The sequence below is a fragment of the Sarcophilus harrisii genome, chromosome 4, assembly GCF_902635505.1.
Source record: "Sarcophilus harrisii chromosome 4, mSarHar1.11, whole genome shotgun sequence".
Taxonomy (NCBI): Eukaryota; Metazoa; Chordata; class Mammalia; order Dasyuromorphia; family Dasyuridae; genus Sarcophilus; species Sarcophilus harrisii.
The window spans coordinates 177,851,927-177,859,100 of record NC_045429.1 but is presented as its reverse complement, the minus strand read 5'-3'; positions in this window follow the sequence as shown (position 1 = coordinate 177,859,100).

The window sequence follows — 7,174 nt, the reverse complement described above, 5'->3', positions numbered from 1 at the left end:
TTCATATCATCCAACCAGGTGAATGATTCAGGTGACCTCATATATTAAACAGAAAGCTGTATTGCAGCTACACACTTAGAAAACCAAGTCATTCCTAATGTTGTGAATGATTGGAATCGTTGAAGTTGAAATAATCTACTGTAATAGAATTCATATCTAGGGTTCTAAGCAATTAATATTACATTTCAATTTCTCATTCAGAGCCCTTATAACTTAAAACAAATGATTTGTATCTCACCTTGTCTTTATATATTTAAAGAATAAAGGAGCACTATATTTAGTGGATATTAATATCATCATAGATTTATAGCTAGAAGGGATATTTGAAACCATACCAAAACTGAAACCCAAAGAAATTAGATTTTTTGCCCAAGTTAAGTCCTAAATCCCAGTTCCTTTGAGTTCGAAATGAACACTAGGCTTAAAGACAAAAATATCAATACCTGATATTTCTTTACTAAATGAAATAATATCTAAATAGTTAAAAGAAAAATAAATTTATTTACAAGGAGAAATAGAAACTCTATAGTGATAGCATTTATATAGCACTTTTAGGTTTACAGAGTACTTCAAAAATATCATGCATTTCATTCTAACAATAATCCTGGGAGATAGTTGTTATTATTATTCTAATTTATAAGGAAAAAACACAAAAAGAGAGATGAAATAACATATCAGTTCATATAGCTAGCAAATGTCCTGTAAAAGTACAAACTCAGATTTTTCTCCAGATACAATATCTAACTACTGTGACACCTAGCTTCAAAAGATAAGGCTCTCAAAGTGTCTCTTTAAAATATACAAAAATAACAAGCAAAACAAAAAGATTAATGAAACAATATAGGAACAAATTATAATTTTAGAAGAGTTAGGTATGATAAATCTCTGGTAATTACTGAATGAGAAGAGAAAGGAGTATTCACATATTCCTCATCTGAGCATGGTATTTTTGCAGAAATTGATTGGATATTAAGGCACAAAAACCTCACAAATGCAAAAGAATTCCATAAATATTAAAAATATCTTTACTGACTGCAAAACAAGAATATACTAAATGGCTTTGAGGAAAGAATTAAAAATTTATTAGAAAATAAATAATTTAACACTAGAAAATTAGTGACTCAAAGAACAAATCAAAGAGATAAAAGACTATTTTGTCAATAAAATGATAACAATGAGACATACCCAAACTTTTAGGATGTGTTTAAAACAATCCATAGAGAAATCATATCAATAAACACTTTTATTAACAAAATAGAGAAGGAATAGATCAATTAATTGAACACGCAACTTAAAAAATTAGAAAAATTAGAAAAACAAAAAAGATCAACAACAAAATTTGGGAAATCAAAGAAAAATTTTTTTAAATTGGGCAAAATGTCATTGAATTGATAGAAAAGAACTTTTTAAAATGAAAAAAAAAACTAGTAAAGCTAATCTTATTTTTAAAAGAGGAAAATGAAATTTCTAGTACCAAAAATGTTGAGTTTGAGATGTCTATGGAACATGTAGTTCCAGAGGTACAAAAAGTAATATAAAAATAAAACAGGGGAGAGATTAAGGTTGAATAGAGAGATCTGGGAATCATCTCCTTGGAGATAATTATTGCATTCATGGAATGAGATCGCTAAGAGAAATACTATAAAGGAAAAAGAGGAAAAAATTCATGATGAATCACACACACACACACACACACACACACACTCTCTCTCTCTCTCTCTCTCTCTCAATCAATCAATCAATCAGTAATGAAAAAAAAACCCAACTACTATGAGAAGGGCTTGTTTTTTGACAAAAACTTCTGGGAAAACTGGAAAGTAGTCTGGCAGAAACTAATATCTCATATTACATAGAGAAGTAATAAATAAATATATGAAAAAAAAATCTCACCTCCACATTTTAAACAAATTAGAGGACCAAAGTAGGAAATGTCTTTTACAATTACAGACTAGGGGAAAATTCATGATCAAATGGATAATATAGAAGATCAAAAAAGATAAAATAAAAAAAATTGATTATACAAAATTTTAAAGTTTTTTTTCATATAAAATTAATGCAGTTAAAATTAGAAGAGAAACAGCAAAATGGAAAAAAAAAAATCCTGCTTTTTTTTCTATGAAGGTCTCATAATCTAAGTTATTTAAAGAATTAATTAATTCAAATTTATAAGAACAAATGCCATTCCCCAGTAGATAAATGATCAAAGTTTATGAAAAGCAATTCCAAAGGAAGAAATTCAATTAATCTACAAATTTTAAAAAGTTCCAAATAATTAAGAAATGTAAATAAATGCAAGTCTGAGATTTTACATTATGCCAATCAAATTTACAAAGATGACAAAAAAGGAAATTAACAATTATTGGATGGGCTGCAGAAAGCTAAGTACACTAATCAAGGCAGTGTTGATGGAATTCAAAATTTTCCAGAAAGCAATTTGAAAAGTCCCCAAATCACTAAGTTGTGCATAATTTTTACTGGTCTTAGTTCTACATTCCAGAAATATCCAAATAAAAAGTACATGTTTCACAAATAATATATATATATATATATATATATATATATATATATAGTATCTCCATAGAGAAAAGAACTAGAAATTAAAAGAGTACATACTTTTTGAGAATGGCTAAAAATATTGACCATAAATGTATTGGAATAGTACTTAATTACAAAGCAATAACATTGTAGGGAAACAGAACTTTGAAAGACTAAAAAATTTCGATAAATGCAATCACCAGCCATGAGCCCAGAGTACTGATAATAAAATATGCTGCCCGCCTCTTAAGAGAGAGGTATTGGTCTCAAGATTCACACTGAGACATATTATTTTGGATATGGCCAATGTGTCTATTTTTTTTTTTGAGTGGGCATATTTGTTATAAGACAGACTTATATATGAGTGTTAGATAGGAGAGGGAGGGTCCAAAAATAATGTCAAAAAAGAAATAAACAAAAGAGATCACTGAATGTTTTTAATGCACAGAAGTAAACAGAAGAAAGTTTACTAAGAAACATAGGTACAAGAGCTTTGGAAATAACACTGAATTCATTATCTACTTAAAAAAATTTTTAAACAAGTTTTATGTAAAAACAAGATTCATATTTAGATGGACAATCTTTAAATATTTTACTTTTTATATGGCAATACACATTTTATTTGGTTTTTGTTAAGGTTAGCATAAAAAATTTAAAAAGAAATAATGTATACCACTGTTTAATTTGTGGGAATCATCATAAAATATAAAGCATGAAATAACAATGACAGTTTGTGATAGAATACATTCTTTTGACTCATTTTCATTCATAACAAAAATCTATGGCGTCTACATTAATTAGATGAATGCCTATGGATTGTATCAAAATGTTCTCACAATTCCAATGGAAAACAAAAATTTTGCCAGTGGTGACAAAATGTTAATCACCTACAATAAAATGATTGGAAAACAAACTCAAATCAAATAGGAATTAGATCTAAACATAAAAGTCAGGCATCATGGAAACAATTACAATGCTGATCATAAATCCGGGATATAATTAAGGTAAAATTGTTTCATATTCATGCAGTAGAAAGAGTTTTTGTTCTAGAGAATCATTCCATATCTACTTGCAATGTGTAACCATTTTTTATGGCTTGAGATAATTTTTTATTTTGTTTGGGTTTATTTTAAGGTCTAAATATCCATTCTCACTCATTATCCCACCTCACTAAGCCTCTCACCTCCCATCAATGAGCTAGAAATCCAATGTATTTTGTTTATGGTTGAAACTCCACAATATAGTTTGACTGTAACTATCTTGACCTTGTGGCAGGGTATGAAGACCTCAAATGATGTCAGGGGAAATGTACAGTAAAATTGAACTTGGTTTCTTTCAGCTTCCGACCTGTGCTGGACAGAGAGGTTACTATCAAGTGGCATGCTTCTTTTCTCTCATTTGTTTTTTCATTCTTAGTATGAATTGATTAACCTCTCTTTTCCTTCATTTTATGTTGCTGAGTAAAATAACCAATGACAGATGTCTGTATTCCTTCTGAAAGGGGACAATCAAATGAAATTCATACAGGATTCAATACAGAAATTATATTCGATTTTTCTTTTCAGTACAATTAAAAGCTGGATTTGTTTAAATATTCATGGCATATCTAGGGCAAATGTTGTGCACAATAAAAATTTATTATATGCTTTTGTATCTTTTCCCTGAAAAAAAGGGAAGCAATCTTGGACCAATAAGTGAATGATTAAAAATGATCCAGATGCTCACATTACCAAATATTACAATACTGACCAGCTGTTCACAAACTGATGCCATTCTTTTCCTAATCTCCTAATCATGAAGATATTGATAAATATTTATTACCATTAGATTACACTCAGTTTGTCTATTTTTGCTACTTCTCATGCCTTCTTTTGTTTTAAAACAGACTTACTTAAATCTGCTAGGTAGATTTCTTCTGAATATGAAGTAAGGACTAAATCTAGTCTCTTCTTGACACTTTCTACCAAGAACATTTTATGCGGTTTTGAACTTTTCTTAATTGACTTTTATTCAGCAATCTCAGCTAGGCCCAGTTTGTCTCATTTATTCTTTATTCCAGGCCCCAGTGGTACAAGAGCAAAGCAAGTAGATGTCTCTGCCAACTGAAGGGAATTAAGTATGCCATTGAGAGTCACCAAGGGAGAAGCTTTTTGAAACTCCTACAACTAGTGATATGAATATATTGAATGCCTGTTAGATCCAGGAGAGAAAAATATTCCAGGGCTTGAAGGGAAGTCCAAAAATCATTTATTTTGACTTAGAAAGTCACAGAAAAAAGCCATTAAAACTTCCCAAATATTCAGCATGTTGGCAAGAAATGGAAATTTTGATGGAACAAAAGAGAAAGCAAGCTTCCCAGAACATCATTTCATAGCATCTGGAATAGTTGATGAAAATTCATTTTTTTTCTTTCCAAAGAAGTAAATATCCTGTTGCCCTCAAATAATAGTAATCTTGCCAAACCCAAGCTCAATAAAATTTAATTAAAGCAGTGATCTTGGTGTCTGATATGAACATTGTTGAAGGGGACTGAGGAGGTGGGTTCTATTGGAGAATTGAATTCTATTTAAAATGATAAAGGCTAAAGTCAACACCGGTCACTTTCAGACCAAGATTGTGAAGAAGGAGGTGCAAGTCCTCATTAAAAAATACTCAATTTTTCAGTATTGGGCAATACCTAGGCAATAAATGATACAGCAAGCACTTGTGTGAGGAATTCGTCATCATTCCCAGGAAGAATTTCCTCAATAAAATTGTGAGATATGTTACTTATATGATGAAGCAGATCCAGTGAGTCCCAGTAAGAGGTATCCCCATCAAATTGTAAGAAGAAGAAAGAGAAAGGAGGGACAACTATCCTGAGGTCTTTGCTTTGGATCAGATTGTTAAAGTAGACTTTAATACCAAAGAAATATTGAAATTCCTGGACTTAGGCAGTTTTTCCAATCTTCAAGTTACCAGCAAGTTACCCAGTCCATGTTTGGGATGAATTTCAAAATAGCAAGAGGAGATGTTTAATATTTGCTTTTGTCTTCTTTCCAATAAACTTGAGAAACCCCCCTCAAAAGAGAGTGATAAATTAGTCCTGAAGAAATAAGGATTTATTGAAAGAGACAGGCTGTGCCAGAGCTTCTATTAACAAAAATTCAAATTCTGACTTGTTAGACCCAAAACACTGCAATTTACATATGTTAAAATATATTGCTATTAATAAATGTACTACATGGCCAGTATTTTTTTTTTATTATTTTTAACATTCATTTTTAAATTTTGAGTTTCAAATTTTCTTCTTCCCTTCAGATTCTTCCCCACCTATTGAAAAGGCAAGTAATAAGATACCCATTATACATGTGAAGTTATACAAAACATTTTCAGACTAGCCATGTTGAAAAAAAGCAAGAAAAATAAAGTGTAAAAAATGAACAAAAACATTTCAATCTGCACTGAGAATTCATCAGTTTTCTCTTTCAACTTGGAAAACATTTTTCTGAACATGAGTCATTTGGAAATTTTGTGAATCATTGCATTGATCAAAGTAGCCAAGTCTTTCACAGTTGATCATCATTACAATATTGCTGTTACTGTGTACAATGTTCTCCTGGTCTACTTACTTTACTTTGCATCAGTTCATATATATATCTTCCCAAGTTTTTCTGTAACTATTCCTTTCATCATTTCTTACAACACAATAGTATCCCATTACAATCATATTACCTAAAATCATTCCCCATGGCATCCTCTCAATTTCCATTTATTTACCACCACCAAGTCCTGCTATAAATATGTTATACGTATGTTATTTTCCTTTTTATAGTCTCTTTGGGATATAGACCTAGTAGTAATATTGCTGGGACAAAGGTTATGCACTGTTTTATAGCCCTTTGGGCACAGTTCCAAATTGTTCTTCAGATTGGATGGATCAATTCACAATTCCACTAAAACTACATTTGTTTATCTAATTTATCACACACATACTCCAGTATAATTTTCCTTTTCATATCAGTGATATTGAAGTGCAGCACTTTAATTCATGCAAGTACAACCCTGTAAGTGAAGTATATACAATAAAAATGATAATGTAATGATAAGAACAATAGCTAATGTTTTATTATTTAATGTTTTAGGGTTTGCAAAGCACCATAGACATGTTATTTCATTAAACTCTCATAATGGCTGAGAAATAGGAGTTAATATTATTATTATTTTACAGAAACTAAAGCTGATGAAAATTAAGTACCTTGCTTAGGTTCAGACACCTACTTCATATCTCAAGCACAATTCAAGTCCAGAAAAATCTATGCTCTTTGCTACCTAGAACTCTTTCTTGATATATGATGTTATATGATGTATGTTTCTACAATATAAGAGATACTCTTTTTAATTATCATGCTAGCTATTTTCTGAGTTCTTTTTCTCATCTCCATGCCTTTGTAAAGTGTTCCCTCATGTTTGGAATATGCTTCCTCTTCATCTCTGTTTAACACATGCACTAGTTTTCTTCAAAGAATTAGTCAGAAACCCAAAAACCCCAGCTTTTGGGATAAGAACTCACTCTGACAAAAATTGCTGGGAAAATTGGAAACTAGTATAGCAGAAACTAGGCATTGACCCACACTTAATACTGTTCACCAAGATAAGG